At 43.2% G+C, this 12413-nt stretch overlaps 1 protein-coding gene across 5 annotated transcripts in view; it reads right to left on the minus strand.

Annotated features, from left to right (window-relative positions):
• The window catches only part of DENND4C (DENN domain containing 4C), a 134962-nt gene extending 123162 nt beyond the window's left edge, over positions 1-11800 (minus strand). For 4 of the 5 annotated variants that reach the window (XM_075931500.1, XM_075931498.1, XM_075931497.1 and 1 more), the window contains exon 1: positions 11646-11800. The gene's annotated coding sequence lies outside the window, so the exon portion shown is untranslated. Of the gene's footprint in view, positions 1-11346; positions 11550-11645 lie in introns of those variants that run through there. The other variant, XM_075931496.1, reaches the window with a different exon arrangement.
• Between the last annotated feature and the right edge of the window lie 613 nt (positions 11801-12413).

The following is a 12413-nucleotide window of genomic DNA, read 5'->3' on the forward strand; positions in this document are numbered from 1 at the left end:
CCCCAGGAGCTTAACCGATAACATTAACTGGTAAGCATCTGCCTATCAGATAAACTCTAACATCCCCAATTAATATGCTCTTTGAGTACATCAGACCCAGGTGAGGGAGAGTCACAGCAGCTTGCCACAAACTGATCATTCCTGTAGACAAGCCCCAAGTTACTTTGCAGCTGATTAAATTAATTGTAAGGGTAAGCTGCAGTAGGGCAATTCATTGTTTACATAGGTGACACACACCTACCACTGGTGCAGATATACCAATTAAAAAATTAAACATTATGGACAAGGCCTCAGGCTGATGTCACTATAACAGTTTTCACTATACCTTCAGTGTTTAAACAATTGAATTACGTGGCATGGTGCTGACCCCTCTGAAATATAAATTAAGACTGTTCACAAATATAAGGGCAGAGATTTCAGAAAAACTGGACCACAAAGGCAGCTTCTAGAATTAAATTCCTGCTCAATAGGCCACTGCTAATGGTCCAATTTAAAGAAAGGAATGGGATATAAGCAAGTTTGAAATAATGCCTCAAGAACCGAAAAAATCTACATTCTACCCCCATTTAGATCAGTTTTTAGTCTAAAGGAAGACACAGCAAAAAAGCATGTACACCAAACATGTGTTGAGTAAAATTCCTACAGGAAAAATAAAAGTGATAACCAAATAAGTTTTAATCAATCCACCCAATTTATGATTATTGCTGAAAGAAACATTCAGATTTTTTACTCTTTGTGGAATGGTTAGGTGCAGAACAAGACAGGAAGCTGCAGTATCAAATAAACTCATTCATGAAAAGTGTCACAAATAAGTTCTGCAGACAATTTATTCTGAAGTCAGATCTACACTCCAGAATGTTAAAACATGATTTAAGGTCTGCATTGGGAGGGACTAGTTTTGTGCAAGAGGGCCATCATATCCCACAGCAAACTTGACTGATAGCTAATCTTTCCCCCTCACTTAAAACAATGAAAAGGTTGGGTGGGTGGCGGAGTGGCACTGTATGTGAAAGATAATGTAGAATCAAATGAAATAAAAATATTAAGTGAATCAACATGTTCCATAGAATCGCTATGGATAGAAATTCCATGCTCCAATAATAAGAAATTAGCAGTAGGGATATATTACCGACCACCTGACCAGGACAGCGATACTGACATAGAAATGCTGAGGGAGATTAGAGAGGCTACCAAAATAAAGAACTCTATAATAATGGTGGATTTTAATTACCCCCATATTGACTGTATACATGTCACCTCAGGAAGAGAAGCAGAGATAAAATTTCTCAATGGCTTAAATGATTGCTTCTTGGAGCAGCTAGTGCAGGAACCCACAAGGGGAGAGGCAATTCTCGATTTAGTCCTGAGTGGAGTGCAGGATCAGGTCCAGGATATAACCGTTACAGGACCGCTTGGGAATAGTGACCATAATATAACAACATTCAACATTCCTGTGGTGGGAAGAACACCTCAGCAGTCCAGCACCCTGGCATTTAATTTCAAAAAGGGGAATTACGCAAAAATGAGGAGGTTAGTTAAACAGAAATTAAAAGGCACAGTGACTAGAGCCAAATCCCTGAAAGCTGCATGGAAACTTTTTAAAGACACCATAATAGAGGCCCAACTTAAATGTATACCCCAAATTAAAAAACATATCAAGAGACCTAAAAAAGAGTCACCGTGGCTTAACCACCATGTAAAAGAAGCAGTAAGGGACAAAAAGGTATCTTTTAAGAAGTGGAAGTCCAATCCTAGTGAGATAAATAGAAAGGAACATAAACACTGTCAAATCAAGTGTAAACATGTAATAAGAAAAGCAAAAAAAGATTGAGGAACAGCTAGCCAAAAACTCAAAAAGAAATAACAAAATGTTTGTTAAGTACATTAGAAGCAGGAAGCCTGCTAAAAAAACCTGTGGGTCCCCTAGATGATGGAGCTATAAAAGGAGCAATCAAGGACGATAAAGCCATTGCGGAGAAACTAAGTGATTTCTTTGCTTCAGTCTTCACGGCTGAGGACGTTGGGGGAGATTCCTGAATCTGCACCGTCCTTTGTGGGTGATGAATCTGAGGAACTGTCCCGGATTGAAGTGTCATTAGAGGAGGTTTTGGAACAAATAGAAAAACTTAATGTTAACAAATCTCCGGGACCGGATGGCATTCATCCAAGGGTTCTAAAAACTTAAATGTGAAATTGCTGAGCTATTATCTGTGGTTTGTAACCTATCCTTTAAATCGGCTTCTGTACCTAATGACTGGAAGGTAGCCAACGTGACACCAATATTTAAAAAGGGCTGTAGAGGCGATCCTGGCAATTACAGACCGGTAAGTCTAACTTCAGTACTGGGCAAATTAGTCGGAACAATAGTAAAGAATAAAATTGTGAAGCATGTAGAAGAACATAATTTGTTGGACAAAAGTCAACATGGTTTCTATAAAGGGAAATCCTGTTTTACTAATCTGTTAGAGTTCTTTGAAGGGGTTAACAAACATGCGGACAACGGGGATCCAGTAGATATAGTATACTTGGATTTTCAGAAAGCCTTTGACAAGGTCCCTCACCAAAGGCTCTTGTGTAAATTACATGGCCATAGGATAAGAGGGAAGGTCCTTTCTTGGATTGAGAACTGGTTAAAAGACAGGAAACAAAGGGTAGGAATAAATGGTAAATTTTCAGATTGGAGAGGGGTAACTAGAGGTGTCCCCCAAGAGTCAGTCCTGGGACCAATCCTTTTCAACTTATTCATAAATGATCTGGAGAAAGGGGTAAGCAGTGAGGTAGTAAAGTTTGCAGATGATACCAAACTGTTTAGGATAGTCAAGACAGAAGCAAACTGTGAGGGACTCCAAAAAGATCTCACCAAACTGAGTGATTGGGCAACAAAATGGCAAATGAAATTTAATATGGATAAGTGTAAAGTAATGCACATCGGGAAAAATAACCCCAACTATACGTACAGTATGATGGGGGCTAATTTGGCTACGACAAATCAGGAAAGAGATCTTGGAGTTATCGTGGACAGTTCTCTGAAAACTTCCACGCAGAGTGCAGCAGCCGTCAAAAAGGCAAATAGGAATTATTAGGAAAGAGATAGAAAATAAGACCCAGAATATCTTACTGCCCCTGTATAAAACTATGGTACGCCCACATCTTGAATACTGTGTACAGATGTGGTCTCCTCACCTCAAAAAAAGATATTTTGGCCTTGGAAAGGGTTCAGAAAAGGGCAACTAAAATGATTAGGGGTTTGGAACGGGTCCCATATGAGGAGAGGTTAAAGTGACTGGGACTTTTCAGTTTAGAAAAGAGGAGACTGAGGGGGGATATGATAGAGGTCTATAAAATCATGAGTGGTGTGGAGAGGGCTGATAAAGAAAAGTTATTTATTAGTTCCCATAATAGAACTAGAGGACACCAAATGAAATTAATGGGTAGCAGGTTTAAAACTCATGAAAGAAAGTTCTTCACACAGCGTGTAGTCAACCTGTGGAACTCCTTGCCAGAGGAGGCTGTGAAGACCAGGACTATAATAGAGTTTAAAGAGAAGCTGGATAAATTCATGGAGGTTAGGTCCATAAAAGGCTATTAGCCAGGGGATAAAATGGTGTCCTTGGCCTCTGTTTGTCAGAGGCTGGAGAGGGATGGCAGGAGACAGGTCGCTTGGTCATTGTCTTCGGTCCACCCTCTCTGGGGCACCTGGTGCTGGCTGCTGTCGGTAGACGGGATACTGGACTGGATGGACCTTTGGTCTGACCTAATACGGCTGTTCTTATGGGCATTCACTCTGAAGTGACTATATAAAAAAAAATCTTTTGATACCTAAAGTCAAACAATCTCATTTCCGTTCTAAATTTGTTTTGACTGAGCAAGGCAATTCCTGTAGAATGACTCAATGTTTAACTTCTCAAATATATTGTGTCACAGAATTGAGTACTAAAATTTATGATTCACTCATTTCCAGCCACTTTGTGCACATGTATATGAATAGAATATATGAAACCATTACAACAGTTTTAAATGCTACACATTACTACGTGCAATAGGCAGGGCTCACCGAACCGCGGCGAGCCCTGCTAGCCAGCCATGCTATCTGGCGATCTGCGCATGCGCAGATCACTCGAACCCGGCTCTTCCGGGTTGCAATTTTCTCGCCACGGGCAAGTAGATTGCATTATCTGTCGAGCCCTGGCAATAGGGATGTGAAGGACTAGTTGACTAGTCAACTATCCGATAAGCAAATGCTTACTGGACAGTCGACAGGAAAGTCAACTAGTCATTTCCCACCCCCGTTGCTACCTCTATCAGATAGAGGCAACAAGGGGTGGGGGAGAAAAGGAGGTATTTCAAAGCAGCAGAGGTGCTTGAAGCGTGGGGCCAGACCCTGGGCTCCACATGGCGCTGCCACTTTGAAAAACCATGTGCAGCCCAGGGCCAGTGTTTCAAAGTGGCTGTGCCGCACAGACCCCGGGGCCAGCGGGGGAGTCCCTAGCTGACCCCAGGCTCCATGCAATGCTTTTGCCCTCTAGGGCTGTTGCTACACTTCAAAGGCAGAGGTGCCCTATCGACTAATCGAATAGTTGATGCAAAATGTGTCAACTATTCGATTAGTCAATTACCCGATACTTAACCTTCTTAATATGCAAGAATCTCTTAAGACAAATCCCATGCTACAAAGAAAACAGTACACAGAATTACCTTCAGTAACAATTTCCCTCTGAAAGAGTTCATTAGTGATAAAAGCCACCTAATAAAAGGCTCCAGTTTGCTATTATTGTCTCTGTCAAAAGGTCTCATCAGTCACCAGATTGGAAGTTTTATATGGCACACAAGGTTCCCTCTAAACTGTGTGCTAACATGGCCCCATAGCTGCTTAATAAGCCCTGCTCAACCAGGGGCTCACTGCTGCACACTGCCTAGCTCAGGGAGGGTCACTTTTTCCCTCAGCTACAGCTCCCTGCTGAGGACAGAGCAGTGAGTCTCTCCCAGCTGGTGGGGAGTGTTACCATGTAGCTTAGAGGGAACCTTTATTTCCGCAATAACATTTATTAAAATAACTTTTAAATTAAATATAGTGTTCTTAGCATGCATTTTCTATACTAACAGTGTTTATTGTACCAACCTTTATTGTAAGTTGAAGAAAATGCCCACACAAACATTTATTTTCTTCCTCTGAATAGGTCTGCATGATGCAGTGCTCACAATCCCAACAGCTTCTGGAACTTTGCCCTACCTACATGGTCCAATCATTTCTAACATTAATGGAAATACACTTGTGGAAGCACTGGTGATGAGACAATGAGCAAAACCAAAACACTCCACAACATGTTTTCATTCTGAGCAAAAGAAGTTCTCTCCCTTCCATGATTAACTATGGATTCACTACTGATGCCTCTAAGAGCAATCCTTTTGCATATGGAAAGAAGGTCTTGGAGTTTTAATCATATTGCATAGGTCCTGGAAAATCTAGAAGCCTTCCTCTTCAGATATTTTCCCAAAAGCAGAAGGGAGTTAAATGCTTTAAGTATGTAGTTGACCAATATGACCATAAAGAGGGAATTAGGAGAATCTCAAATCTGGAATTTGCCTCCCTCTCTGGTCCAACAGAACTAGAAAGTCAGCAATATGCCAGCAAAACATCAAGATCCACCTATTTGCAGACTTTGGCCAGATTTTTATAATAAATGTTGTAGTACAATGGATGAACTAAATAACTACATCTAAACACTCAAAGCATACTGTTGACGTTAAGTTGTCTTCCCATGAGCAGGCTACATTGTGTCATACTTCTTCTTTCCATATACAGGCAGTCCCCGGGTTACGTACAAGATAGGGACTGTAGGTTTGTTCTTAAGTTGAATCTGTATGTAAGTCGGAACTGGTACATATTGTAGGGGAAACTCTAGCCAAACATTTCTCCAGAGCTCAGTTTTATTCTCCCACACCTCACTTCCCTCAGTCTTTTATTCTCAAGCTGAGGTGTCTGCTGAGAAAAGCCACTCTGCGTCTCCCTGGTCTGCTGGAGGGGGGCGCTAGCTTCGCGTCTCCCTGGTCTGCTGGGGGGAAGCAGCTAGTGCAGGGTTGCCTCACCCCGTTTGTAAGTAGGGATCTGATGTAAGTCGGATCCATGTAACCCGGGGACTGCCTGTAATAAATGACAATGAGCGCATCAAGTAGAAAATAATTGGTTCTAGATTTTTAAAAAGGTTTTAAAAATGAGACCCTGTGTGTGTTTGACATTATGTGTGTGTGCCAGTGGAGCTCCTAGAAGCCATATAAGCAAAAGCTATGTCCGTAACAATTCATAACTTCTCATACCCCTGACTGACACAGTTATGCTGCCAGACATCTATGATGTACACCTGACTGAAATATTAGCTAATACAAACAAATGTACTATCAGACTGAGACATTTAATTCCACTCTAAAGAAAAGCCAGCCTGCTATATTAAAATAATAACCCATACAATAAAACCTGAAGCCACCACTCCTAGACTATTTTAGATTTGTAGGCATGTTTTGAGTGTGCCAATTATGACTCATCCAAGACCAAAGCCACTCCCCTTTTAAATACATGTACTCATATTTTTGAGCGCAAAAGATATTTTACAAGCAGACAACATAAGTTCCTATACAGTCCTGTTGATATTTACTGTTGTCAAGTTTATGTAGGATAAAAAGTGAGAGCTTTAATAGCTTATTGGAAGGAAGGAAGACAAGAGATTTTAAAATATATAATTAGGTGCTAATTCTCAGAAAAGTCCCTCCCAGAGATTTGTGCATCACCAGTTTATATATCTTTAAAAAAAAAAACGTAACGTAGTTCAGATGACTTGTAAGTAGGCTTTGGTGGATTTTTTTTAAATCAGTTGTGTTAGGCAATTGGAGGGAGAGAGATAACAATTTTCCTTAAACCCACTAAGAACTGTTGCAATATCTCACATCTCATGGTGTGGTAGAGGAAGGGAACAAGCTCTGTCTGAGAATTCATGTGACTCGGAAGCTTTATGTTGAAGAGTTTGAGTTTTTTTTTTTTTTAAATGAAAACTAGAAGGAATGTAGTGACAAGTCAAGGACTCATAACACATTTATAGGACATATTTTGAGGATAATGTTGATTTACAAAAAGATGGTCTAATATGAAAGTTAAGGATGAGAAAGCAATGAGAATTTGAAATATCAGCATATGACTTGTATTTTCTCAAATACAACCACATTTCTTACAATTAAAATGCATGGAAGATCTATGAATACTTGAATTGCATTGGGTACCACATTCTGGTTACTTCAGAAACCAAACACCTTTTCTAAAGCCTAGTTTACATTTAGTTTTGCTGTCATAAATGGGAGTGGGATAGGGAAAAAGTTACCTCCACTCCAATTGACATATTCCTATGCAGGCAATAGCCCTAGTGCAGATGTAACTATACTGGCAAAATATATTATCTTGCTAGTACATACTTTATTTTGTTTAGGGAACTGGTATAAGTTATATACCAGAAAAACTACATCTACACCAGAAAGGTTTGCTGGTGTCGCTCTCCTAACAAGCTCTATGGAAGTATACCATATTTAAAAATACAGACAACATTTTCAAGAGTGGATGCTCAAAATTTTCTGAAGAGATAAACCAAGAGCTGAAGTCAGTGGGAAGCTCCTGTATGTTCAGCACCTCTAAAAGTCTAATCATTTATTGAGGAGCCTTCTTTTAGGCTTGAAAAAGAAATTTCCATCAGGAGTTGTATAAATGAAATGGACACCCAGTTCCTTTACTTACAGAAAACAAGATAAAAGAAGTAGGGCACCCTGGCCCACCCACAGGCATGGGCTGCTCCAGCCCAGCTGGAGCAGCCCATGCCTGTACTTCACACCACTCCACCCCACCGCACACAGAGACACACACAAATCTGTTCCCTTAGATGTAACCAACCGCAGGTTCCTTTAATGTCAAGCATTTAACATTTCAGGAAAGAGCAAATACGTTACTCTTTAAATGTTAATCCTAGTTAGCCTTACAGTAGCCTACAAATTATTGCTGTTCTCTCCTCCATCTTCCTCTACAACTTAAATAATTGAACATTCTCTATTTTATTCACAAATTTCCCTGATTCAAGGAGATACTTGCAACCTTCCCCTACATAAGATTATATATAGCCTGTTGATTTACAAGTTACAACTAGTTATTCCAACAGCAAAAAACTGGTTTACACATTATACAACAAGGTTAGGGGAAAACAATCATATTGGCTAGATGCCAATGAATAATAAGGGTGGCTAGAGCCACTCTGCATGACATCAGGTGTTACCAGAGGGATGGGTGGCCAGAAAGATTGGGGGGGAGGAGGGGAGAAACCAGGCAGAGAACTACAATACTAGGGAAAGGGAATACTACTGGAGAGATGTGCTTTATAGGTATTAACCACACAAATAATGACTTAAGAAAGCTGTGGGACCAGAGAAAAATGTAATAGAAAGTGGCCAGATGCAGTCCAGGGGCTGGATCAAAATGTTAGGTGGGCCGGATTCAGCCCGCGGGCCATATTTTGCCCAGTCCTGGTCTACACTTAAGTCAGATTAACAGGAGTATGAAAAAAACCTACAACTGACAAATATGTTGATAATAACCCCATTGTAGACATAGCTATGTCCACAGAAGAATTTTTTTCCCCAATGTACCTCCTACCTTTGTTCAGGAGGCAGTGTACTTTCTACACAAACAGAAGACCCCTCCTGTCACTGTAGGCAACAGTTATGGGATGGAGCTATGGCAGTATAACTGTCACGCTGTCAGGCAACTTAGCTAGAAACACTACCCACCCAAACAGATGGTTAACAAAACTGAAATGGAGTGCTGCAGCACGACTTCTAGCATTTTATTACAGCCTTGTTACTGTAAATTCTTACTGTTGCCAAGGCCAAGTAGTTTAATTTGCTATTCAAGCCTGATTTACACTATTATAAAAACTTCTGGATAAAAGTCTATTTTGTTAATGTGTGAAACCCATAAAACCAGCATATTACACTTCTAGGGTTTAAAAAAAGGTTGATTTTTTCCCAAAGGTGTGGGGGGTCTAACAAGAACAGCTTGAATCAAAACCATCAGGCTTCAAATTTTTGTTAAATGATTGGCAGGCCATGTTTAGACAAGATATTGTAATTCATGTTGCATGTTTATCAGCCACTGCCTTGAGCTTGCTCTTCTAAATCAAGGTTATCCCAATCTGAAATAAGATTTTGCCCATTGCAGCGTACCTTGTTCAGAATATAGAGAGCAGCGATTCCCACCCTTTCCAGATGGGGACCCATTTTGACAACTGAGGAAGACTTGGTGACCCAGGGCAATTAAAAAAATGCATGAATGGCTCCTTAAGAGCCACCTAGGGAGACACCTGGCGATCCTTTTGAAATATAATGGCAACCCATATTTGGGTCCCGACCTATAGGTTGGGAAACCCTGATATAGAGGAAACTCAGCAAAGGCCAATATTGTACAAATTAGAGGCATTCTTGAGGAAATCTAGAAGAGATTCTATTTTATTGTCCAGAATATCAACTTTCATTTTTAAGAGAACAAAGGCTCTAGCTGTTATGGCTGCAAATCAAGTGTAAACACAGTGAGCTAGATACAATTCATGTAAGAATCTGCAGAAGGCCTGGACCAGAACAGTAACTCTGAGGGGGTGTAAACTACCAATTTACTTTATTGTAGGTATTAAATTCAATGCATAAGGATAATTTAATTATCATTGTTGCCCATTTCATACCTCATGTAAGAAGTGAGAGGGAGAGTTACAGACTTGCATAGTTTTGTTGCCACAAGATATACAACTATTTCCCTCACCTCACAAATAAAGAAATTGAACAGAGCACTCTGGCATACTGAAGCACTACAGAGAAAGAGGAAAGCAGATTTCAAGGAGTCCAGTGAGTGAGCACACATTCTGATCAACCACACAATCAAAAAAAAGCAACAATGCATTTGGCAACTTATGTGGGTAAAGATTGAAAGAGTACCACCACCCTTTACTCTATCTCACCATATCCACCCTTTGACTAAAGGCTTGTACTTTTCCAGGAGACATTTCATTTTTCAGATTGGGCAAAGTTATATTATGTTTTACAAACAAAAATAAGAGGCTGAAATCTTTTGCTAAGTCAGCTCGTGCAGTCCGCAAGTTCTTAAAGAATTTAAAAAGACATCCTGAATAACATCCAACACTCCTTTTGTGAGGATATTATCCTCACTCTATTTAACAGATCTGAATTTTAAAAACAAAGCAACAAAACACTCGACTGTTTACAATAGGTTCCCTGAAATTGATTTCAGCTTCCAAGCCAACATGTTTTTCTGTCTTCCACGTGCTCACATTGGTTTATTATTTTGAGACTGCTCATGAGGGTGCTGGACAACTGACACCATGCTGCTAAAAAAATTGCAAAAAAAAAGAACGGTGCAGTGAAGTAAGGATTCTAAATGGATATGAAAGCAGGAGAGGACACAGGTAAATAATTTGTTCTTATGTAAATACCTTTATTGACCATGAGTGGTAACAGAGCAAGAAATGTAATAAGAACTGTGTTTAACTCATATTTAGAGCATATGGGGCAGAAAGAGCAAGAAATATAGTAAGTAACAAGTGACCATCTAGATTTTTACTTCAATTTTGTTCAGTCTTTGAACCTTTCTATAGCAGAGTTCAAACAATTACCTTTTATAAGGCAATGATAGTTGCTGGGTGGCCATACAGTCATGGTCCTGTTTTCCCCAATAACGTGTTAACCAATGTGGCCAGGCATTCCAAAGGATAATTTAGCCACCCAGTTCTCCCTGATTAGAACTTTGGGCTGGTCTGTGCAGGTTGGCGCTCCAGCCACACGCCCTAGTTACTCCATGGTAGCATTTAAACCATTTCAGTCTCCCAGCAAACTGAGCAAAGAGATAAGGAAGCGTTTCCAAGTGAAGCTACAGCCCAGAGGCCAAGATTAAGTATTTCAGATTAAGATATGACCATAGCTACGTTACAGTGCTGAACTGCTAGTGGGGTCGGGTGCTACTGCTGACACCAAGCTCCAGAACTGCAGCCAGCCCTACTCCGACCAGGCCGTAGCTGCACAAACACACACGCACAACCTATGTGAACCTGCTTCATTCACATTCACCTCCTTCTGCCTAACGCCGCTTCCGTGCCAGCCAAGGCAGCGCTAAGACTACGGCCACGGCTTCTTGCCAAGCTCTGCTGGGGGCTGGGGCGGGGGGTCTCCCTGCCCAGCAGCGCGCAGGAGTTGGCCCCGCTGGCACAGGCTCGGGGAGGGGAAACAAACGGAGAAGGGAGCGGCCCCGAGCCTCACCTGTCACCCCGCCTCCCGCTGGCACGGCCGAGCCGCAGCTGCCGGGCCCGGGTGGACACACGCTGCGGAGGGGGGGTGCCCGAGCAAGCCTGGCCCAGCGCAGGAGCGGCGGCGGCCCAGCCCGGCCGGACGAGGGCGCGACCGCAGGAAGGCTCCGTTCCCACCTCGCCCGCCCCTCGCGCAGCCGGGAGCTCGGCGCTGCCCCGGGGCACCGAGCGGCGCAGCCGGTGTCTGTGGCGGGCCGGGCGCCAGCCCCCCCCCCCGACCCCGCGCGCGCGGCACGTCCCCCTCTCGCTCACCCGCCGCTGCGCGCCCGGCCGGAGCCCCCTGCGGCAGCCTCAGGAGCAGCCAGAGCCGCCGGCGCTCGGGGAGGAAGCGGCCACCATGTTCCTTTCACCCCCGCAAGCGGCGGGAGGCGGATCCCGGACCCGCCCAAAGGCGGGAGGGGGGGGGTACACACGGGCTGCGCCGCCAGGGGGCGCCAGAGCGCAACGGCTGCGCCGCGCGGCCCGGGCCCCTGCGCCCCCTCCAGCCTCGGGAGGCGGCTCCCCAGCGAGTGGGCGTGTTAAGCCCCAGCAGCGCGCAGCGACCGCTCCCTCCTGCGAACGCCTGGCTGCGGCGTCGGATCAGCCTGGGCGCCAAACGGGGCCGGGAATCCCCTGTGCGGGCCGGGGGCGAGACCCTGGGCCTGGTGCCGTGAGGCTGCAGATGTCTGAGTGCAAGCCATGGTGCTACACCCGCTGGAGTAGTGGTAGAGGTGTCGCTTAGTCCCCTCTCTCCTGCAGGAAACAGCTATGTTCATTTAAGCAGGATCTGAAGGAAGGGCTTCCGCCACAGCCGGCTGGAAACGCAGAAAACCCATGGGCGTGTTTATGTGAACACAGTTTGTTCCTGCTTTTCTTAGATGTTTCAGAGGGGGTAGCCCAGTGCGTCTGTAACAGGAAACAATTAGAACACAATAGTCTGGTAGCACTTTAAAGACTAACAAAAGGTTTCATGAGCACAGCCCACTTCTTAGATACTTAGCAGCTGGAGTGGCGTTTTGCTCATCTGTAATCAAGGTGTGA

The sequence above is a fragment of the Pelodiscus sinensis genome, chromosome 6 (assembly GCF_049634645.1).
Source record: "Pelodiscus sinensis isolate JC-2024 chromosome 6, ASM4963464v1, whole genome shotgun sequence".
Taxonomy (NCBI): domain Eukaryota; kingdom Metazoa; phylum Chordata; order Testudines; family Trionychidae; genus Pelodiscus; species Pelodiscus sinensis.